Raw genomic sequence first — 24,995 nt, 5'->3', positions numbered from 1 at the left:
TTTCACGCTTATGGTTTTCATTCAATTCACTAATGGCTAATCAACTCTAAATCAGTCATTAATATATGATCATATCAGATCAAGCATCAAGGATTTTACCAAGTGAAGAAGAAGTAAGGGAGGAATACATTTTGGGTGAAGAAGGTAAAGGGTCAACAAACGATTGGTATTGTTGAGATGGAGAATTTGGTTGACGTGGAACTGTTTGGGTATTTGGGACTAAAGAAGTTGAAAGCAATGAAACTAGTAAACCTATCTTAAATTTTGGAAGTGACAACGTAGCCATATAAGGAGGACCAACATTTCCAAAGCAAGGAAAATGGCTAGGATTCTCGTTAAAATGGGTTCCTTGATTGGTAAATTCCAAAATTGTTGCCATTAGATTCAACTTTAATAAATTTTATTAAGAATTTAGACAATATTAACAGTCCAAATTCACAATCCACACCTAAGGTATACAGAAAGTAAAAGAAGAAAACAACATGTGATAATAAATATAAGGAGGCAAACCACGCAAACAATCTTTTCACAGCAAAATCACTAGTTGGTGATGAAACCCAACGTCACAGAGATCAATGTGAAAAGTAGATAGATATAGAGTAGGTGGAATCAATTATGTTGCAAACCTACCTAATGGGCACAATATGGTGCAAGTAACTTCAGTTATGCCATCTCGAGTGAAGAATACCCTCTGAAAGGTCCAAGTTAGTCTAGTCAATGTCTGCTCCAGGTATAACAGGGACTTCCCCCCCATCATCACCTTGGGTAAAATCCATAATATAATGGTCTCTAAGGTTATCACATACAACAGGTTAACCTAGGGGATTAGTATTAGATTAGACGTACATGCAAGGGCATAGTAACAAAGTTCAATCCCCTCGAAGGTTCCTCAACATGGTAAATATGAGGTTTATCCTTCAAGTGACTCCCAAGCACCTTTCAACACCATTCATAATGCATGTAAATCATGCTACCATAATCAATGAAGTAGGGTCAATCACTTCACTGTGTCCAATATGATCTCGTGCTTAACTCCCTTGTAATAAGAGCTTCATAGAGTCAAATTGAAATATATGGATTTACTCCCTACCACAAGATTGTATTATTTGTTTGCATCTTTGGAAAGTTAACTCACTTTCCTATTCCAAGGCCTTACAATCTGATCTAATGTAGGTGTCATGAGCCCTAGAAATATAAAAATTTTAATTTATTTTATTACAGTTGTTTTTAAAGTTGTTGTTTACTCAGTAAATTGATGGATATGAAATCGATGGTGTTATAACCTGACTCAAAACTGAATGTAATTGAGCATGATAATGTAATTTTTTCACTTCGATGAATCGTAACTAAAGTAAGGAGAGAGGTTTCATTCACTTTTTAATAATGCAATAATCAATGAATCATTTTCAAAATACAAAATAAAGAGAATGAAGAATACACGATTCTTGCCCCCCTCCCCTAGGTCGTAAGGGGGAATTATTTTTGAAAAAATGGAACCTAATTTCCTTAAAATCCAAGCTACAATTTTTTTTAATCTTAACAACTTCTCTCATACCCAAAATCAAATGATTAATTCCTCCTTCAAAAAACACAAGCGATAATCTCAACTTGATGTAATAAATTACAAATTACTGTAAGTAGAATATTATTTTATCTTATAGAAAATAATAACCACTATTCTCTTCAAAAAAAACAACAAACTCAAAATCACAAGTTCTTCCTTGAAAACCCATAACTTTTTACCAATACTAATGATTATTCACAATCATGAAAACAAAGTACTTAATTTGATCTTTTGACAGAAGAAGGACAGACTCAAGCTATTTTGCAATGACTGATCTTTCTTTTGATTAATCAACAATTCACCAGATCAAACTTTGAACCCTAGTTTGCAAAGATGAAGAATTCCTCAAGAAGACAACTCAAAACATCAAATAAAAATAGAGTGGAATTTTCAAGAATGTAAACAGATCCAATAAAGTACAACAATAAAAATAAATTGGATCCAACAAATGGAAACCCGAATTTTTATAAAATTCAAGAGACTTGTGTAGGTAACTAGTTATGTCTAGTGTGCAAATGCACTGTTGCTATAGGAAAAGTAGACAAATTTGTGCACTATTGCCATGAAAAAGTGCACAAGATGAGAAAAATTAAGAAAAACAAAAAACAAAGCTAAAAAATCTAGAAATTTAACCTTTCGAGGTTCAGATCACAGTAAAACAAGGCTACATAAATCAATCAAAGATCAAAGGAGGACATAATGAAGAACAAATCATTCCCCAATATGGTTGCCAATTTGTTACGGTGGAAAAATCACTCTTGCGGACAAAAGCGATCTCCCTAGATTCAAAATGAGATCTAGTAACAAACAGACAAGAGATTGCTACCTTTCTTTAATTCATAACTATAGAATGAAGTGTGATGTATGCAAGAGCCTTTTAACTTTTCTATGAAATTATTGTGGAAGTCTTTCTGATGCTTTCAAAATCCTTTACTCATTGCTTAAACGGAAGATTTGCATGAACAGAAACAATGAAGACATGCAAGCATAATGTAGATAAAGGTAAAACATAACAAGAATGGAAATCACAATATAACACCAATCATAAGATTAGACCAATATTGTGTTATGAATCATGCAAAGGATCAAGGAACTTTGCAAATAAAATTAGAACAAGTGCAATTAGGAAATAACAGTGCTTGTATTAATATTAAACAAGAAGAAGTTGTTGGGTGTGGAGCCTGATTATCTTCTTTATTTAGAGGCATCATTGTGTTGGACCATAGTTCTTAATGGGACTGTAACACTGCCCGTTTAATCACCTTCACGGGGCGATGACAATTTTATGAGCCCCCCCCACCTAGCAGGGGTTCAGGGGAAGTGCCCCCGAATCTAAAAATAGATGAAAATTTGCCTTCTAAAATATTGTAATTTCGCATTCAATATGAGTCATTCATTAGACGAATGATCTAATAGTAAAAGCTGTGTTTAATTTAGGGTTTTTTCCCTAGATGGAAAGCCCTCTATTTATATGAGGGAATTGTATTTCGGATGTGTATATGTGTCTTGTAATCATGAAATAGAGAGGAGACTGTGTGAGAGCGAAGAGGAAATTATAGTGGATCTAATGTAGGTTGTATCTCTTCATTTTTCTGGATAATATAAAGGAAGGATTGGTTGTTTCTCCATGGACATAACCCAAATTGGGTGAACCACGTATATCTGTGTCTCTCTTGTTTTATGCATTTTCTGTGTTTTTGTTTCTGCAATATTCTGTGTTCCATTTCTTTGTAATTTATAATTTTTCAATAAAAAGAATTACAACCTTGGCCTTGATGATGTACCTCCTCCCAATGGTATCCAATCCTCCCCTTAGGTGACAAGATTTCCATCCCTATTCTAGTAGCATAAGTTTACATTCAGAAGTCCCTGCCTTCACCCTCTGATCTGTGCTGAATTTATAGGCCAAGAGGAGGAGGTTTGAGTTTCTCTTCTCAAGGGATAGCATACATAAAGAGAGGGATGAGGGTTCCACAAAGAGAGAGAGTTTCCTCCATGAACAAAGGGATTTGGCCCAGGTATGTAGGGGCTCGAGGCCTTCATTGGGAAATATTCCTCCAACAAGGCTTCTAGAAATCACTTTTGATTTTTTACTTTCATTAAGAGATTTGTAAAATATTCAGTGGAAGACAAAGCACAAAATTGTGTAGGCCATAATGGTCAAAGCTGCACAAGTGCTTCAAAATGGGTTTTCGAGAAATGTGATCTAGGATTCTTGTTGTCTTTGGAATTGTTTGATTTCAACATTGTTGGGGGATGATTGGAACACTTCATTAGATAGTGAGAGATCCGGATTGGCCGTCATTTGCATAATGGTGACAAAATGACATGTAAAATTTCTGATGTTATTTCTCTTTTGTAGTGATATATTAGAATCCCATCAATGACCTAACTCCTTGACATGTAGTGTAGTATCTCTAAGTTTATGCTCTTGGATTGATAATTTAATGCCTCAAATTTAAGCAATTAAATTGACCAACATTTTTTGGTGTTGTTTTTGGGAAGATACTAAAGACATTAGTATATTGATGGTTTGTTTTTATTGTTTACTTTAGATTGCTTATTTCTCAATTATTGTGTGTGAATTTATTTTTTCTGACGGTAGCATTCTAAATCTAGTAAAGAGATAGTGACAAGATGAAAATATGACCTTACTTCAGAACACTTTGAGGCATAATATCCTAACACATTCACTTTAGTGAGTCTATTGTCTCTTGGTTCTAAATAAAATCTAGTATTGTATGAAAGGGGTAGGGCCCGAGATACCAGTGGGTAGATTTAATGGTCAATATAGAATAGTCACTTTTGATAAATATAACCCTTCAAACACTAACTTGTTAGAAGGCACATATATGAAAGGAATACAAGCAAGAAGAACTCCCTTGATAGATCCAAATTTTGAGGAAAAATGGCCAAAATTTTGAAAGGTTGGGAGAAGTAAAAATATAAAGTTTATGAACTTTCATGTAGGACCTATAATGGAAGAAATAATAATAGAGATCCCAAATCAGAAACCAAAGCTCGAGGTAGGTTTCAACCCAATCAAAGGTCCATAGAATCCATTGAAAATAAAGTTAAATGATCTAAATTATTGGAGAAGCTTCTCCAATAATTTAACCCTAGCCAACTTAGGATAAGATGGGTCAAGTTGATCTCTGTGGGAATGACTTACTCTAGAAATTTGACCTCCATCACTCCCATGCTAATGAGATTTTATATACTAAAGTGTTAGGTTGTTAGTATACAATAGAGTGATGGGTGATAATATGGAGATCTTGCAAGAGTGATGGGATAGTAAAGAAGCATAAATAAGGGAAATAAGGATGCATTTAGACTGGAAACTTTGGAAGGTTGAGCTTAGGTTCCTCTGGATGACATAAGGTGGTAGAAAGGGATATAACAATATGTTCCCTTTGAGATACTAGAAAATGTGGTAGATAATGTCTATATACTTAGTATACCCTCATATATACACATTTAGTTAATGGTGAATGTTGTGAATATGAAACTCTATGATCCTTTTATGCTCCATTAGGCAGATGAATAACTCCCATATTCTGCAAAGGATTTAACACTATATGCTTAGGGAGAGTTTCATAGGAGGTTCAAAATTACAATATAGGGATACAATGATATTTTTTGCAAATTGGATTAAAAGGACAACTTCTAGGTAAGGCTAAATGGTACACTTGATAGAAGGTGGAGGAAAAAATTTCTCACCTCATTTAGTAGAAGATTTTAGCGACTAAAAGCCTCCAAAAACAAGGATATATGATCCATATTGGATAATTATATTATTTTTCATCCATATTGATGCGTTTAGAGTGGAAAATATGGAGGAATCAACTAACAATACCATTTTTACCAATGGGTCCAAGTTTTGGGAATTGGGGTTTGAAACCCTCTCAAATTGGTTTGAGGCATAAACCAACATTTTTTTGGGGTAAAAAATTGATTCTTAATTGCACACCCCCTAGCACTATTCTACATAGAGATACCTTTCTAATGATGCAATAATTTCATAAATTGGAGTCGTAGTCAATGAAAAATTTATGTCACCTAGAAGTTGTCCTTTTTGTTTTTACCATAGGCATTCAAGAGGATGTCACGTCTGTTAGAGTCGGTCTAGTAGCCCTCCACCAGTGATCAAAGCTCTTTGCATTTGCATAAGTAGGTGTCTCATCAGTGTCATCTTATTTCATTCCATTAGGCATGCCATAACCCTGATGGAGGAGCTGGTGTCTTTATTCCCCTCTTGGCACTGCTAGATCAAGTTGTTTCAGTCATTAAACTTTTTCAAAGTTACTTGTCTTGTCTTGAGAGCAAAATTCTAGGTCTAGGGTTTTGGTCAAGTTTGTCTTCAAGGTCATGTTTCTGAAGGTCAATAGGTGCCCAGCAAGCCAGAGGGATAATTTTCAAAGTGTTTCTTCGAAAGATTCTATCTTGTACAGTTAATTTTCACCTTGGATTTAAAAACCCTGTTTTTAAAGCCAAGGTTATTTCTCAAAATTTTGTAAAAATTGTAAAAATTCAAAGGGCTTCAAAGGACAGCATGTAACCCTGGCTCCCTTTCCAAGATCCCTCAGATGCTATCCCTGCAAAAATTATCAAAGAAATGTTGGCATTATGATTCAAGTGTTGTCCTTGATGGCAACTCACTCAGAGGTTGGTACAGGTGCTCAGAGGTTGGTACAGGTGATGGCAACTTAATCAGAAGACAGATCCTAGTATAGCATGCCAAGGAAGTTCATATACGCAGGTTCGTTAAGCCCAAGTCGCGTGTACACGCTAGTTGGTTTCAGAAAAAGCGCGTGTATGTGGAAAAGTACCTTTGGTCCATGGTGGTTAGTCCTTGGAAGTTGTGCCTATGATTTCGGACCATTATGTCTCGACGGGCGTGTCGATCCCTAGTTTTGAAGTTGATGGTATTGTGTTACTATGGTTTTGGCTCTTGGTATTGAGCAAGGCCTAAGGCTATATAAGGAGAAGAAGATCATTAGGCAATATCATCTTTTTTGACAAGGCTTGAATATCTAAGAGAGAAAGAGATCTGATATGCAGGGTTTGGGTTGCTTGATATGAGCTAAGGAGAAATCACATCGGTGAATGGAAGACTAGATCTAAGGACAAATCGGGATCTAATGGTTTGAAATGCTCTATTATGATATGGTTGATTATGTGCAATATTATGTTCTGGATATAACTGATGTCTGGTACAGCTGCAAGTTGAGAAAATCTATTTTTAGATCTGTACGCAGGTTGGCTTAAGTAAAAACGCGTGTACACGCGGGTTTCGCTCATTGAAGTAGCGTATATCTCTTAAAGCTTGATTTTTGGGTTTGCAGTTGGATCTGACTGTTATTGCAGAGTTCTGTAGACTGCTCTGGGTTCTGGTATCTGGTGATTGACAGGGTTCAGTGGTTCAGTGATTCAAAGTTTGATAATTCTAGTATTGGTTGTTTTATGCTTCATGGATCTGTTATGAAAGTTGAATGAATTGGGTTCTACAGATTGAATGTTGTGCTTCAGGAATATCCAGTCTGAAAATGTATGAAAGGTGGTACCTGAAAGAAAGAAGATTGTAGGCCAGCACCTACGTACTAGTATCTTGGCTAGTACAAGAGCAAAGGGGGTTGGAGCTCCCTTCCAAGGAAGTTTGGAGAACGAGAGAAGGTTGTAGCCTTCTGCAGGTTGTAGCCTGCGTACTGGTACAAGGCTGCACCAGTACAAAATATTGTAAACTGAAGTTTCTTATTAAAGAAAGATAGAGACGACTTGCAGCAGGTGGTTTTCACTCACATTGGGTTTCCACCTTATATCTTGGTGTTCATGTGTGTGGCTTTTGATCGGTTCTGTTATACTGCACCTGCTTACTGTTAATGTGGTGAATAATGTCTTGATGAACTTAACTGAAGAATAAGCTAACTAAATTATGAGTTTTCTTCTTATACGCTGTTTTATTTAATCACAGTAGCGTGTACACGCTGGTTCACCTAACTGAAGTAGCGTATATGTTTCTGAGCATTGAAAAGTTTGATTGATCTGATAATACTGATTCACCCCCCCTCTCAGTATTATTTCCAACAATTGGTATCAGAGCAGGTTCTTTAGAGAAGCTTGATCGCTTGAAGGTAGATCATTCATCATGAGCAGCTACGAGAAAGAAGCATCAATCAGGCCACCGATTTTTGATGGGACAAATTTCAATTATTGGAAGGTAAGAGTTACTGCATATCTTCAATCTCTTGGTACAGAAGTTTGGAACATTGTAGAAACAGGCTATGTTTTTCCTTCAGCTACTCCTACAGATCCAGCTGAGAAAAAGAAGTATGAAACAAATGCAAAAGCAGTCAGTACTCTATTAGGAAGTATATCTCAAACAGAATTCATGAAGGTCATGCACTTCAAATCAGCAAAAGAAATATGGGACAAAATGATCACTAGCTATGAAGGAGATGAACAGGTAAAGCAAGCTAAACTTCAAACTCTCAGGATTCAATATGAGACTCTCAAGATGTATAATGATGAAAGTGTGGCTAATTATTTTCTTCGGGTAGATGAGATTGTTAATTGTATGAAAAATTTGGGTGAAGAAATAAGAGAAACTATAGTAGTTCAAAAGATTCTAAGATCATTATCCCCCAAGTTTGAATCTAAAGTATCTGCAATAGAAGAAAAAAAAAATCTTCGTGTTCTCACTATGTCTCAGCTACATGGAATTCTAACCGCTTATGAAATGAGAAAGGGAGGTCCATCTGACAGAAGGGAAGCTGCTTTTAAGGCATCAGGAAAAGAAGATTACTATGAAGCAAGCCATGTTCCAGAAGAAGAGGAAGAAGAATCAAATTTTGTCAGAAATCTTCAAAGGGGTTCTGGAAGGTTCAGAGGTAAGCTACCTTTCAAATGCTTTGCTTGTGGGAGAGTAGGTCATTATGCTGCAAAATGTCCTTATAAGGATAAAGGAAAAGAACCTGCTAGATGGAACAAGAAACAAAGTGCAAATAAGAAAAGCTACTACACCCATGAAGATAGTGATGGCTTATCAAACAGTGATGAAGATGAACAAGGTAATAAATATAAGCTGTTAATGGCATTTGAAGATGATGATTATGAGGATGCTGTAGATGTGGATAATCTCTATAATGAAATTACTAGACTCAAGAGAGGCATAGAAGAAAAGAATGTGATCATTGATACTTTGCAATTTCAAATTGATGAAAAGGAAAAACATCTTGAAAAACTAGAAGGTGAAATTGTTGGTCTCAGAAAAGAAATTGAGAAAACAAAAGCTATTAATCTTAAATTTGTCAAAGGATCTGAAACTTTGGATGAGATTATCAGTGTGCAGCGGTCTCCTCTAAACAAGACAGGTTTGGGCTATAATGGAGAAACCTCTCAAGCATCCACCTCAAAAAGTTATCTTGATGCAGCAAGAAGAAATGAGCAGAAGAACAATGAAGATAATCAGGTAAAGCAGGGACGAATTACAAACAGAAACTATCAGGGACAATCCTCCTTAAGGATGAACAAAAGCTACAACCAACCACAGGTAAAATATTCTCAGTTTGGCTCAAGAATAGATGAAAATAGAAATTACAATCAGTTGGCTGGTAGATTCAATAACCGCAGAAGCTTCTTCAATGGACAATGCTTTTCTTGCCATAACTTTGGTCACAGAGCAGCTCAATGTGTTGCATATAAAACAATCATGACTAGGGAAGCTCAAAAACAAAGAAGTATGACAGGGATTACAAAAAGGACCTATAACAACTTTTCGGTTCTTGAAAATGAAGTTGAATGTTCTATTTGCAATAATTTTGGTCATAAAGACTCTGAATGCAGGAGCAGGTTTCAGGAGAAAAAGGAACAAGCCACGAGCACCAAAACATGGAGAATAAAGGAACCTCAAACAGAAAGATGTGGGATAGCATTTTATGCAGAAGGACAGGAAAATCTATGGTACATTGACAGTGGATGTTCGAAACATATGACAGGTGATAAAGAAAAACTTGAATCTTATTCTACTTTAGAAAAGGGAAAGAAAGTTTCTTTTGGAAATGATACTCCTGCAACTATAAAAGGAAAAGGTATTGCTCCTTTGAAAGAAAAGGTCAAGGCTGGAAATGTTTTATATGTTGATGGATTGAAGCATAATCTTCTAAGTGTCAGCCAGATGTGTGATAAAAAAACCGAGGTTATTTTTAGATCGAATGGATGTCTTGTTCGTGATCTTGATACAGGTAAAACAGTTCTCAAGGGAAAAAGAACTCCAAATAATCTGTACATATTTGAAGAAGGACAACAACAATGCTATCTTAGCAAGGATGAAGAGCACTGGTTATGGCATCGAAGGTTGGGACATCTAAGTTTCTCACAAATAAGGAAAGCATGCAAATATCAGGCAGTTCGCGATCTTCCAGATATCAAAATTCCAGACAACACCATATGCAAATCTTGTCAGTTTGGAAAGCAAACCAGAACTAACTTTCCAGAGAAGGAAGGATCAGCTAGCTTGCCTCTTGAGCTAGTCCATACAGATGTATGTGGTCCATTTAGGAAAAGGACACCTCGAGGAGAAGAATATCTGATATTATTCATTGATGATTTCTCAAGGTTTGTTTGGTTAGGGCTTATGAAGCACAAAGATGAAGCATTCGAAAAATTCAAATCCTTCAAAGCATTGGCTGAAAATGAATCAGGACACAAAATTAAGTGCCTCAGATCTGACAGAGGTGGGGAGTTCACATCAAATGAATTTTTCGATTTCTGCGATGAACATGGGATAAGAAGAGAATTCTCTACAGCTAGAACTCCTCAGCAAAATGGGGTTGTGGAAAGAATGAACAGAACTATCCAACAAATGGCTCGTGCTATGCTCGATGAATCAGGTACTCCTGCAACCTTCTGGGGTGAAGCTGCACATGCTGCTGTTATTATTCTTAACAAAACAAATGTTCGAGTAAACAGCACTCAAACACCTCATGAGCTTTGGAGTGGTAAAACTCCTTCCGTGAAGCACTTCAAAATCTTTGGGAGCAAATGTTATATCAAAAATACTGATGAGCAACTTGGCAAACTTGAACCTAGAGCAGATGAGGGCATTCTTCTTGGTTATTCTCCACATAGCAAAGCATACAAGTGCTACAATAAAAGACTTGGCAGAATTGTTGACAGTATTGATATAGTGGTTGATGAAAAGGGATATATTCCTAGGCAAGTTCATCATGAAGACATTGAAGAAGATGAAGGTTACTCTCAAAGGCGAAATAATGAAGAAGAAGAACCTCAAGAAGAAGAAGAATCTCAAGAAGAACCAGAGGAGCAGACAAGAACGGAAGAGAAGACTCCATCCAGATATGTTCAAAAGAATCATCCAGAAACTCAGATTGTGGGGCAGAAAGAAGCAGGAGTACAAACAAGAAGGACACTTGCAGAAGCTTCAAGCTACTTGGCATTACTCTCCTCCACTGAACCACAAAATGTGAAAGAGGCATGCAAAGATGAAGGTTGGGTCAAAGCAATGGATGAAGAACTTGAGCAAATCGAAAATAACAACACTTGGGAATTAGTTCCTAGACCAAAAGATAAGAATGTAATAGGAACAAAATGGGTCTTCAAGAATAAATTAAATGAAAATGGAGAAGTAATTAGAAACAAGGCCAAACTTGTTTGTAAAGGGTATGCACAACAAGAAGGAATAGATTTTGAAGAGACCTTTGCTCCTGTGGCAAGACTTGAGGCCATCCGAATGTTCCTTGCTCTCTCAAGCTTTCAAAACTTCAAGGTATTTCAAATGGACGTGAAATCAGCCTTCCTGAATGGAGACTTAGAAGAAGAAGTATATATTGAGCAGCCAGATGGTTTCATTCTTGGGAATGATCCAAACCTTGTATGCAGATTGAAAAAGGCACTCTATGGACTCAAACAAGCTCCAAGGGCTTGGTACTATCGGTTGGACAAATATCTTCACCAACAAGGCTTTTCAAAAGGATCAGCAGATAGCAATCTCTATATAAAAGTTGAAAATAACAAATTGCTAATTCTTGTTGTTTATGTAGATGATATTATTTTTGGCAGCAATGAAGAGACTATGAGTCAAAACTTTGCCTTGGTTATGCAGAAAGAATTTGAAATGTCACTTCTTGGAGAATTGACATATTTTCTTGGATTGCAAATCCAACAAAATGAAGGAGGTATCTTCTTGTCTCAAACCAAATACCTCAAGCAGATCTTGAAGAAGTATGGCATGGAAGAGTCAAAGCCAGTATGTACACCCATGGTTACAGGATGCAGCCTCAGTGCAAATGATGAATCAGCAGCAGTTCACCAACCCACTTATAGATCCATGATTGGGAGTTTGCTTATTTGACAGGTACTCGACCAGATATTACACATGCAGTAGGAATGGTTGGAAGATTTCAAGCCAACCCAAAGGAAACTCATCTTCAGGCAGTCAAAAGAATCTTCAAATATCTTCAAGGGACCCAAAACTATGGCTTATGGTATCCTAGAAATACAGATCTCACTCTTCATGCTTACACAGATGCAGATTGGGCTGGAAGTGTGGATGATAGGAAAAGCACAAGTGGTGGTGCTTTCTTCATGGGTTCCAGATTAGTATCTTGGTTCAGCAAGAAGCAGAGTTCGATTGCCTTATCTACAGCTGAAGCAGAATATGTGGCTGCAGCATCTTGTTGCACACAACTTCTTTGGATGATGCAGACCTTGCAGGACTTTCAAATCACTTGCACTCCACCCGTCTCTATCTTATGTGATAATACAAGTGCAATCAGCATTTCAAAGAATCCAGTCATGCACTCAAAGACCAAGCACATACCAATCAAGTACCATTTTCTTCGGGAACAAGTGCTTGAGCAGAAGGTCAAGTTGGAGTATGTTCCTTCTAAGGAACAAGTTGCTGATATTCTCACAAAACCACTGCCCAGGGAAACTTTTGAATATCTCAGACAAAAGCTGGGAGTAGTTGATGCTTCATCCTGCTGTTGAAGCTTGTCTGTTCTACAGAAAAGTTGGTATACGCAAGTTACGAAAGGTATATACGCGTGTACACGCGGATTTATACTGGGAAAGTCGCGTGTATGGTGTACGCATGTTTCAGAGAGTATATCCGCGTTCATACGCCGTTTTGTGCAGGATAAAACGCGTATATGGAGTTCTGAGCAGCAAGGGCAAACTCTGGAGTCCTGAACAGCAATGGGTATGTCAGAATTCTTCAAGCACGGTTTCAGGGGGTGTAGCAGGCACAGGTTCAGGGGGAGCAGCTTAAAAGTCTCATAAAGTTTTGTTGGCATTCAGATGTTTTGGTTGTTGATTTCAGGAAAAGGAGCTCGGAAAGAAATCCTGATTGCTGATCTAAAAAGATGTTTATCATATGCTGCTGGTGACTTTCATAAGTCTTGGTCTAGATCTGTTGTCTCTATGTCATGTTTCTCTCTTGTCATATCTCTTTTATGGTGTCAAGGTCATGTAACGGCCTATGTTGGTTTCCCCACTATGCCTGGGATGAATGATGTAATATAATTGGTTGTTTCTGATATGTCCCTTCTTGGTAGGGAATATGGATGTATGTATTGAGTCTTTTGGTGATAGGAAGGTCCCTTATGGTGTATAAGTCCTATTGAAGAACATCTTTTGCAAACATGAGTCAGCACAGCAAGCAGAGGTATCAGCATTTCCTCAGGGGGAGCACAGCCCTTTGCCCTTGATGTCAAAGGGGGAGAGTGACTTGGTGTGGTGGTTGCCATCAAGTCCAAAGGGGGAGATTGTTGGCATTATGATTCAAGTGTTGTCCTTGATGGCAACTCACTCAGAGGTTGGTACAGGTGCTCAGAGGTTGGTACAGGTGATGGCAACTTAATCAGAAGACAGATCCTAGTACAGCATGCCAACGAAGTTCATATACGCAGGTTCGTTAAGCCCAAGTCGCGTGTACACGCTAGTTGGTTTCAGAAAAAGCGCGTGTATGTGGAAAAGTACCTTTGGTCCATGGTGGTTAGTCCTTGGAAGTTGTGCCTATGATTTCGGACCATTATGTCTCGACGGGCGTGTCGATCCCTAGTTTTGAAGTTGATGGTATTGTGTTACTATGGTTTTGGCTCTTGGTATTGAGCAAGGCCTAAGGCTATATAAGGAGAAGAAGATCATTAGGCAATATCATCTTTTTTTACAAGGCTTGAATATCTAAGAGAGAAAGAGATCTGATATGAAGGGTTTGGGTTGCTTGATATGAGCTAAGGAGAAATCACATCGGTGAATGGAAGACTAGATCTAAGGACAAATCGGGATCTAATGGTTTGAAATGCTCTATTATGATATGGTTGATTATGCGCAATATTATGTTCTGGATCTAACTGATGTCTGGTACAGCTGCAAGTTGAGAAAATCTATTTTTAGATCTGTACGCAGGTTGGCTTAAGTAAAAACGCGTGTACACGCGGGTTTCGCTCATTGAAGTAGCGTATATCTCTTAAAGCTTGATTTTTGGGTTTGCAGTTGGATCTGACTGTTATTGCAGAGTTCTGTAGACTGCTCTGGGTTCTGGTATCTGGTGATTGACAGGGTTCAGTGGTTCAGTGATTCAAAGTTTGATAATTCTAGTATTGGTTGTTTTATGCTTCATGGATCTGTTATGAAAGTTGAATGAATTGGGTTCTACAGATTGAATGTTGTGCTTCAGGAATATCCAGTCTGAAAATGTATGAAAGGTGGTACCTGAAAGAAAGAAGATTGTAGGCCAGCACCTACGTACTAGTATCTTGGCTAGTACAAGAGCAAAGGGGGTTGGAGCTCCCTTCCAAGGAAGTTTGGAGAACGAGAGAAGGTTGTAGCCTTCTGCAGGTTGTAGCCTGCGTACTGGTACAAGGCTGCACCAGTACAAAATATTGTAAACTGAAGTTTCTTATTAAAGAAAGATAGAGACGACTTGCAGCAGGTGGTTTTCACCCACATTGGGTTTCCACCTTATATCTTGGTGTTCATGTGTGTGGCTTTTGATCTGTTCTATTATACTGCACCTGCTTACTATTAATGTGGTGAATAATGTCTTGATGAACTTAACTGAAGAATAAGATAACTAAATTATGAGTTTTCTTCTTATACGCTGTTTTATTTAATCACAGTAGCGTGTACACGCTGGTTCACCTAACTGAAGTAGCGTATATGTTTCTGAGCATTGAAAAGTTTGATTGATCTGATAATACTGATTCACCCCCCCTCTCAGTATTATTTCCAACAAGAAAAGCATCAAATCAATCAATTTCATGACAAAAGGAAACCAAAAAAGTCAAGTTTATAAAGTGTCATGGAAAAAACATTATAAAGTGGGTTATGATATGAAATTAATTCAAACAAGGCTATAAAAGCCCTAATCTCCCTCTATCAAGCCTCATTATGCATCCAAGTGATAGAACAACTGATTGCAAGAGAGTTTGAGCGAAGTTTGTGAGTTGGGAAGGCGCGCGACCCGTTGAACCAGGCGCGCGACCCGTCAGGAGCCCTCCGCCAGTGTTAAGTTATAACGCGCGTGACCCGTCAGAGGCGCGCGACCCGTTGGGTGAGGCGCGCGACCCATCAGCGCTCTCTCTGCAAAAACAGCCAGCAAACTTGCCAAGGAACCACGAATTGCCAAATTTTGCAAGGTAGGCCCTCCATCATGAAAAATTATTGCTTGCTACAGTTCAAGAAAGTCATGATTGTATTTGTAAAAGTCTCCATTTGCAAGTGAAAAACTCCATTGTGCTTTGGTTTGAAGTTGTAAAAATTGCTAGGGTTTATGATGTTGTTTTGAGGTATCCCATTGTTATCAGTTTTTCCCATCTCCCATTTCATATTCCTTATCATTCTATGTAAATTTCCCTTCCAAATTTGTGAAGAGCCCTAAACCCTACCCCTCTTCCCTAAGAAAGAAAAATTAAACCCTAACCCTACCTCTCATAATATCCTTGTAAATCAAATTGTATAATGATGTATATGCAATAATTCTTCCCCTAAACTCCCTGTTTTATTATTATTCCCGTTTTCCCTTTAAAGTATCCCTCCCCTAACATTTCCCTCGTGCTCCTTGTCCCCTTGAAACAACATTTTAATCAGCAGTTTACAAAGCAGAAACAGCAGTACATTTCAGCCACTTTGCTCTTAAAACAATGTCAGAAACCGAAACCAATTATGAGCAAAGTGATGACCATGCATCAGCTTCAGAGTTTGAGATACATAGGAGGCCTCACAAAGGTGGAAGGGGTCTCGCCTTCTTCATCAGCACCACGAGTGTTATCTCCACACCAGGTGGAAGGGGCCTCGTCTCCGACAGCAGCACAGGTATCAGAGAGGGGCAAACAGCCCAGGATTGATGAGGGGCCATCAGGTGTTCCAGATATAGAGCTTGTTGATCTTGATGTCAGTTCTCCTAGCCTAGAGTCAAAGGAGATCATTCAGCACCTTAGATCTGAAAATGATGCATTGTAGAAGAGATTACAAGGGGCACAATGGAAAATCACATATCTAGAACAGCGCAACAAGCAGTTGGAGGATGAGCAAACTCTTGATGAGTTGTGGAGGATTCGTAGTGACCGCAACTTGAATCGAAGAAGGCCCGGTGATTTATTGCCCGTTGAGCGAGAGTCTATGCTTATCCGGCTCAATGCTCATTTGGAGAGGTTGTTGGCTAAGGCCAACCAACATAAGAAATTGCTGAGAAACATGAATAATCATTATTGGGCACGGATGCACGTGTGCAAGGCAAAGATGAAGGTGCTCCAAAGGCAGTTGGCCAAAGCACAAAAACGGAGAAAAAGGCCCGATCCCCTCCACATCTTGGCTGAGGCTTCCTTAAAGGAGCATGGCACTAAATAGCTCAGCCCCAACACAAATTCCAAGAAATTTTGAGCATTTTGGGTCAATTTTGGTTTTTTCAGGCAAAAAACAGGTTTTGTCCTCTCAACGGGTCTCACCCTCCGCGCGACCCTTTCATTTGGCAACTCCGTTCTGGGAAAACTCAGCATTTCTGGATTTTTCATGAAAAGTTACACATTCTCACCCATTGCCAAGAGATTTTATGAAGTTTTGGGCCTCCAGAAAGTCAAAAAACAAGCAAAAAATGACTTTCTGCCACATTTTTGACACACAGAAAGCAGTCTTGGGAGCTTGCAATTTTGGAGGGGCAAATGACCACCAAATTCAGAAATTCCACTTGGGTTGGAAAGTAGACATCTAGACCTTTCCAACAAGCCTACTCTTGCCCCATTTGGACACCTGGAAGTGCCCCAAAAGTGCTCTCAAAGGCGCGTGACCCGTTCAGGAATGGCGCACGACCCATCAGGCAAATTGCTCAGGATTTCAGTTTACAGCTCAGCAAAACGCAGTTTTGACTATGTTTGACTTTTTGGAGTTGATTTTTATCCTCCTTGTTGTAAATGATGTAATTTTATGATACTTTTACACTTATGTATCTCTTCTATAATATTCATTCATGAGATAGGTGAAAATTAAATGAATGAATTGGTTTCCTAGCTTATAGAGGCAAGTTGTTTTGACTGCCTAGTTTTCAGTGCTTAGTTTAGAATTGGTTGAAAAAGCTCCTAGGATAGTGAGCTCGACCCCTAGAGGCAGGGAAAGATGTTAGATGATCTATATTATGTACTCTCTTGCTCATTTTCAGGGTTGGACCCTTGAGGGAGAAGCTATTATTGTATTATTCACTGTATCTCTGCAATTTTAGCCAAAGGAAGACCAGGGTTTTGCAGTCCTTTTTGGGATTCTTGTGGTTACATGTATTGATGGTGTGTTTCTCTTTGTACTTGTAAGTGTGTTATGTGAATCATTTCCTTACTTTTCCTTCTGCAAATTAGGCAAATGAAGTGTTAAAGTAGAATTCATGACTGTCATGCTCTGCTTTTAAGTTTGCTTAATATCAATGTTTTCAACTATTTAAGGAGAATTCAAAGTTATTGTTTGCTCTCCTTAGCTCCTCACCTGTCTTTCTCATCCATTCACCTCTATCAAAGGCATCAATACTGTCTCCTACCTCACCCCAAAGAACCCCCTGCAGAAACTGTGCCCAATCCCCGCACCCAAAATTGCCATTTCCCCAATTTTCCACCAAAAACCCTAAAAATCCCAAATCAACCCTTTTGATCAGTTTACTAGCCTAAAATCAGTGTTACCCTATTGGTTATCTCGCCCATTGAAGATCTTTATCGAGATAGACCGGAGAGAGCCCTCTCCTGCCCCGTAGGGCTAGCTATGAGGCTAAGTGGTTTGATGTTGCCTTGAGGTTTACCTTTCTCAGCCTGAGGTGAAATTTCAAGCGCTAACATACTGGCGACCATACTGGGGAGAACAAACTTGTCTGTTGATTGATGTGTTTGTTTCATAAGTCTTAGACGGAGCCTGAAGTTATGCCAGGTAGCCTTCGAAAACGCTCTTGCTTTGCATCAGCACAAGTAGATAAACGCTGCTTCAGTCAATCTCCGTGAGCTTGTGAATACAACACTTCATCTGCAATTCACCCCAGTACATATATCAAGTTCAGATCTGATGGTTGATGGTGGACAACGATCAGACACTTGAAAGGCTGAAATCATTCACTTGGCGACTCTAAATCATTTTTGAGATCAGATCCAAAGACTCCACTGGAGGATGATCCCGACCAGCAGAAACATGAAAGGAGAATATGGCAAGATCAGGTACTCAAGTTGGAATTTCATCCAAGACATTTTGTTCTTTGTCATAAATTATTTCTTCTCTTTTCCCAAGAATGTCAAAACTTCTTTGCAAAGTATACTATGCTTGAGAAAAGATCCCAGGCCTGCAGTTGATTCTTTCCCTTTGAAGATTGTGAATACCAAAGATTTGCATGCCTTTGAGCTTGATCAAGATCCTTTTTCCGAATTCTGTGATGACTATCTTCAGATTGATGAACCTCAAAAGACCAAGACTGATTCTATACCTGCTGTACATACCCCTATACCTTGTAAAATTCCTAATCAGTATAAACCTCTTGTTTTACCTTCTGTTCTTCATGCTTTCCCCAAAAACTATGATCTATACTTGCCGAGGTTCGATGGTGAAAGTAAGAATGTCAAAGCTGAGCAACATGTGCAGAATTTTGAGAATTTTCTAGATCTTTTTGAAGTTGATGAAGAAGATGTTAGTATAAGGCTTTTTGCTCTTTCTTTGCAAGCCAAAGTGAAGAGTTGGTTCAAAGCCCTGCCTGATGCAAGCATTTCAGATTTCCAGCAGTTCATCAAAGTTTTTCTCGACAGGTGGATGATCGGGCAGAACCTTTTCTTGATTGTAGAAGAGTATAACCAGCTGAAAAGATTGCCAGGGGAAACAGTACAACAGTTTTCAGCCAGATTTAACCAAGTTTATTATTCAATGCCAGTTGATATAAGGCCTACTACTAGATCTGCTCTCTTGCACTACCCGGGTGCCTTTGATCCGGAGATGGAGTTTCAGCTGAGAGAAAGGGATATTGCAACACTTCACGAGATGCAAAACAGTGCAGTAAACATAGAGGCGCATCTGCTGATCCGACGGGCAAGGTTGAAGGAAGAAGAGATGAAAAACATAAATCCGGAAAAATCGACATCTCTAGAGGTGAAGCTTGACATTTTGGTAAGTGCAGTAGAAAAGATGATGGACAAGATCACCGCAGGAAATGCTTATGATGTTCAAGCTCATGGCTCGCTGATTGAAGAAGAACAAGTTGCTAATCCAAAACATTTTGTTTCTTATCCTAGTCATCATAGATCTGATAATGATTGTTTTGTAGATCACCTTGGTGAAGAAAGAACTGTTGACATGACCTGCATGCTTGATGATATGTTTTATACCGATGATTTGCCTCAGTATGATCAGTATGATGATGATTATGTTCTCCAAAAAGAAGCTAATCTTACAGACAAATCAGCAGCTAGTTTGTGGGAGGAAGAAGTTCATTTTCAGCAGTTTGAAAACAATGTTCAGCCATCACATATCAGCTATGACAGTGACGAGGAAAGTACAGCAAAGTTTGAAGTAAGTGAAGGATCTTTGCCTTTTTGTTTTGATTCATTTCAGTTCATCAGAGATAACTACCATGCAATCAGAAATCAAATGTCAACAAGTCTTGATTTGAATCATCTTGAGAGCAATGAAGATTTTGTTCAAGACTTCTTATATTCAGATTTGCAACCCCCGAAAGCCATTGATTGTCAAGTTGCAGCTGAAGACTTAGAAGTGGACACACATGATATAATGATTCAAGGTGACTCCGTACCATTCTGTTTTGAATCATTTCAGTTTTTGAAGGGTAGATTGCATAGTAAATCTTCAAATGAACAACCTATAACAAATCAGCAATCTCTCAGTGTTAATGTTGAGGATGAGACAGATAACAAAATTCTTGAGCAGCCTGTAGCATCATATTTACAGCCACCAAATGAAATTGAAGGACAGATTACAGATGAAGTTGTGGAAGACGAAATACATGATTTGATGATGCAGGAAGATTCTATACCCTTTTGTTTCGAAGCATTTCAGTTTATAAGGCAGAATTCTCGTAAAATCTCTCAAGAACAAGATGAATAGCTAGAAGGATGTCATACATTTTCAATGGATACATTACAGCAGTCTTTTCAAGTTTTTCATGATCCAATAGCTGATGTTTTGGATGAGGTTTGCAGTCAAAGTCTTTCTACATTAACATGTGAGCTTGAAACATGTGCTGATATGAATTTGATCCGGCAGCCGGTTTCTTTGTCATTTTCAGCAGAGGTCTCTTCACAAGGCTCATATCAAAGTTTGCATTCATGGTATGAAGAGAAGAGAAGTAATCCATTGGATGAGCTAAGTTCCAGTGTGCTTGAATTTCAAGATCCTTATGCAGTGTTTTTGGAGGTGGATAGAGAATTCATATCATTCAACAGATCTGTTTCCAAGTTGTCATGGGAGTTGCCTTTCAGTAGTTCTCTCTTGTTGTTCATAAGTGAGCACTTGCAGAGAATTCGACCAACAGACGGGATACTTACTTGGTTGCATTGGTTGTTTCATTTCACTTGATCTGGTGATGAATGAAACTGTTAGGGTAGGTTGTGATGAATAAGCTCCCCTTTGAGCATCATTTTCAGTCTGTCGGTTGTGTTTAAGTATTGAGTCAGTTTTTAGTTGAGTGAGAGTCAATTTGTGTTGTCAAGTCATCAGTTTTCAGTCATGCATTTCAGCTTGAGTTTTTGACTCCATTGCCCAATGGTTGAAAGCACTGTTCTGCTCTCCCAGAGGTCTAAGGTTCTTGGTACCTCCAAGGAGCTACCATCCCCATTGGAGCCAATGTTAGAGTCGGTTTAGTAGCCCTCCACCAGCGATCAAAGCTCTTTGCATTTGGATAAGTAGGTGTCTCATCAGTGTCATCTTATTGCATTCCATTAGGCATGCCATAACCCTGATGGAGGAGCTGGTGTCTTTATTCCCCTCTTGGCACTGCTAGATCAAGTTGTTTCAGTCATTAAACTTTTTCAAAGTTACTTGTCTTGTCTTGAGAGCAAAATTCTAGGTCTAGGGTTTTGGTCAAGTTTGTCTTCAAGGTCATGTTTCTGAAGTTCAATAGGTGTCCAGCAAGCCAGAGGGATGATTTTCAAAGTGTTTCTTCGAAAGATTCTATCTTGTACAGTTAATTTTCACCTTGGATTTAAAAACCCTGTTTTTAAAGCCAAGGTTATTTCTCAAAATTTTGTAAAAATTGTAAAAATTCAAAGGGCTTCAAAGGATAGCATGTAACCCTGGCTCCCTTGCCAAGATCCCTCAGATGCTATCCCTGCAAAAATTATCAAAGAAAAGCATCAAATCAATCAATTTCAGGACAAAAGGAAACCAAAAAAGTCAAGTTTATAAAGTGTCATGGAAAAAACATTATAAAGTGGGTTATGATATGAAATTAATTCAAACAAGGCTATAAAAGCCCTAATCTCCCTCTATCAAGCCTCATTATGCATCCAAGTGATAGAACAACTGATTGCAAGAGAGTTTGAGCGAAGTTTGTGAGTTGGGAAGGCGCGCAACCCATTGAACCGGGCGCGTGACCCGTCAGAGGCGCACGACCCGTCAGGAGGCCTCCGCCAGTGTTAAGTTATAACGCACGTGATCTGTCAAAGGCGCGCGACCCATCAGCGCTCTCTCTGCAAAAACAGCCAGCAAACTTGCCAAGGAACCACGAATTGCCAAATTTTGCAAGGTAGGCCCTCCATCATGAAAAATTATTGCTTGCTACAGTTCGAGAAAGTCATGATTGTATTTGCAAAAGTCTCCATTTGCAAGTGAAAAACTCCATTGTGCTTTGGTTTGAAGTTGTAAAAATTGCTAGGGTTTATGATGTTGTTTTGAGGTATCCCATTGTTATCAGTTTTTCCCATCTCCCATTTCATATTCCTTATCATTCTATGTAAATTTCCCTTCCAAATTTGTGAAGAGCCCTAAACCCTACCCCTCTTCCCTAAGAAAGAAAAATTAAACCCTAACCCTACCTCTCATAATATCCTTGTAAATCAAATTGTATAATGATGTATATGCAATAATTCTTCCCCTAAACTCCTTGTTTTATTATTATTCTTGTTTTCCCTTTAAAGTATCCCTCCCCTAACATTTCCCTCGTGCTCCTTGTCCCCTTGAAACAACATTTTAATTAGCAGTTTACAAAGCAGAAACAGTAGTACATTTCAGCCACTTTGCTCTTAAAACAATGTCAGAAACCGAAACCAATTATGAGCAAAGTGATGACCATGCATCAGCTTCAGAGTTTGAGATACATAGGAGGCCTCACAAAGGTGGAAGGGGTCTCGCCTTCTTCATCAGCACCACGAGCGTTATCTCCACACTAGGTGGAAGGGGCCTCGTCTCCGACATCAGCACAGGTATCAGAGAGGGGCAAACAACCCAGGATTGATGAGGGGCCATCAGGTGTTCCAGATATAGAGCTTGTTGATCTTGATGTCAGTTCTCCTAGCCTAGAGTCAAAGGAGATCATTCAGCACCTTAGAGCTGAAAATGATGCATTGCAGAAGAGATTAGAAGGGGCACAATGGACAATCACATATCTAGAACAGCGCAACAAGCAGTTGGAGGATGAGAAAACTCTTGATGAGTTGTGGAGGATTCGTAGTGACCGCAACTTGAATCGAAGAAGACCCGGTGATTTATTGCCCGTTGAGCGAGAGTCTATGCTTATCCGGCTCAATGCTCATTTGGAGAGGCTGTTGGCTAAGGCCAACCAAGATAAGAAATTGCTGAGAAACATGAAGAATCATTATTGGGCACGGATGCACGTGTGCAAGGCAAAGATGAAGGTGCTCCAAAGGCGGTTGGCCAAAGCACAAAAACGGAGAAAAAGGCCCGATCCCCTCCACATCTTGGCCGAGGCTTCCTTAAAGGAGCATGGCACTAAATATCTCAGCCCCAACACAAATTCCAAGAAATTTTGAGCATTTTGGGTCAATTTTGGTTTTTTCAGGCAAAAAACAGGTTTTGTCCTCTCAACGGGTCTCACCCTCCGCGCAACCCTTTCATTTGGCAACTCCGTTCCAGGAAAACTCAGCATTTCTAGATTTTTCATGAAAAGTTACACATGCTCACCCATTTCCAAGAGATTTTATGAAGTTTTGGGCCTCCAGAAAGTCAAAAAACAAGCAAAAAATGACTTTCTGCCACATTTTTGACACACAGAAAGCAGTCTTGGGAGATTGCAATTTTGGAGGGGCAAATGACCACCAAATTTAGAAATTCCACTTGGGTTGGAAAGCAGACATCCGGACCTTTCCAACAAGCCTACTTTTGCCCCATTTGGACACCTGGAAGTGCCCCAAAAGTTCTCTCAAAGGCGCGCGACCCGTTTAGGAATGGCGCGCGACCCATCAGGCAAATTGCTCAGGATTTCAGTTTACAGCTCAGCAAAACGCAGTTTTGACTATGTTTGACTTTTTGGAGTTGATTTTTATCCTCCTTGTTGTAAATGATGTAATTTTATGATACTTTTACACTTATGTATCTCTTCTAGAAGATTCATTCATGAGATAGGTGAAAATTAAATGAATGAATTGGTTTCCTAGCTTATAGAGGCAAGTTGTTTTGACTGCCTAGTTTTCAGTGCTTAGTTTAGAATTGGTTGAAACAGCTCCTAGGATAGTGAGCTCGACCCCTAGAGGCAGGGAAAGATGTTAGATGATCTATATTATGTACTCTCTTGCTCATTTTCAGGGTTGGACCCTTGAGGGAGAAGCTATTATTGTATTATTCACTGTATCTCTGCGATTTTTGGCAAAGGAAGACCAGGGTTTTGCAGTCCTTTTTGGGATTCTTGTGGTTACATGTATTGATGGTGTGTTTCTCTTTGTACTTGTAAGTGTGTTATGTGAATCATTTCCTTACTTTTCCTTCTGCAAATTAGTCAAATGAAGTGTTAAAGTAGAATTCATGACTGTCATGCTCTGCTTTTAAGTTTGCTTAATATCAATGTTTTCAACTGTTTAAGGAGAATTCAAAGTTATTGTTTGCTCTCCTTAGCTCCTCACCTGTCTTTCTCATCCATTCACCTCTATCAAAGGCATCAATACTGTCTCCTACCTCGCCCCAAAGAACCCCCTGCAGAAACTGTGTCCAATCCCCGCACCCAAAATTGCCATTTCCCCAATTTTCCACCAAAAACCCTAAAAATCCCAAATCAACCCTTTTGATCAATTTACTAGCCTAAAATCAGTGTTACCCTATTGGTTATCTCACCCATTGAAGATCTTTATCGAGATAGACCGGAGAGAGCCCTCTCCTGCCCCGTAGGGATAGCTACGAGGCTAAGTGGTTTGATGTTGCCTTGAGGTTTACCTTTCTCAGCCTGAGGTGAAATTTCAAGCGCTAACAACGTCAACCCCCATTATTCATAGAAAATGGGATAGCCACATGATCATGGTGAATAATATTCTAGAAGATTCAATATTATAAATTTATTTAAGAGTTGAAGGATTCAAATGTAACCACTAGTAGCCTATCAGGTTGTGTTATAACCAAGCCACTAGGAGGAAAAGGGGTTTCATTATATTTCAGTGCATTTTGTTGAATAGATGAGAAGAGTAGTTGAGAGTCGATAAAGAGAGAGAGAAAACAAAGAGAGTTTGCACATGGTAGAATCAAATGAGCCATAAGTCTCACTTCTTTATACTTTCACCCATTCCCATTCAGAGAGAGAGAAAGAAAAGTTGCCCCACCTTCCATTTAGCTTTTCTACCAAAGGATTTCCCAAGTCAAATATTGTTTATTATTTTTCTGAGTTATTTTAATTTCCTTTATTATCTATATTACATGCATAAAAATAGTAACTTAATAAATATAGAAGTCTAAGGAAAATAACTCTCATAATATGGATTCCATATTTTTAGTATAAGTTTATCAAATA

This window comes from Pinus tabuliformis, chromosome 6, assembly GCF_031772625.1.
Source record: "Pinus tabuliformis cultivar Carrire ecotype Pingquan chromosome 6, CPIR1, whole genome shotgun sequence".
NCBI classification, from domain to species: Eukaryota; Viridiplantae; Streptophyta; class Pinopsida; order Pinales; family Pinaceae; genus Pinus; species Pinus tabuliformis.
This window is presented reverse-complemented; position numbering follows the sequence as displayed.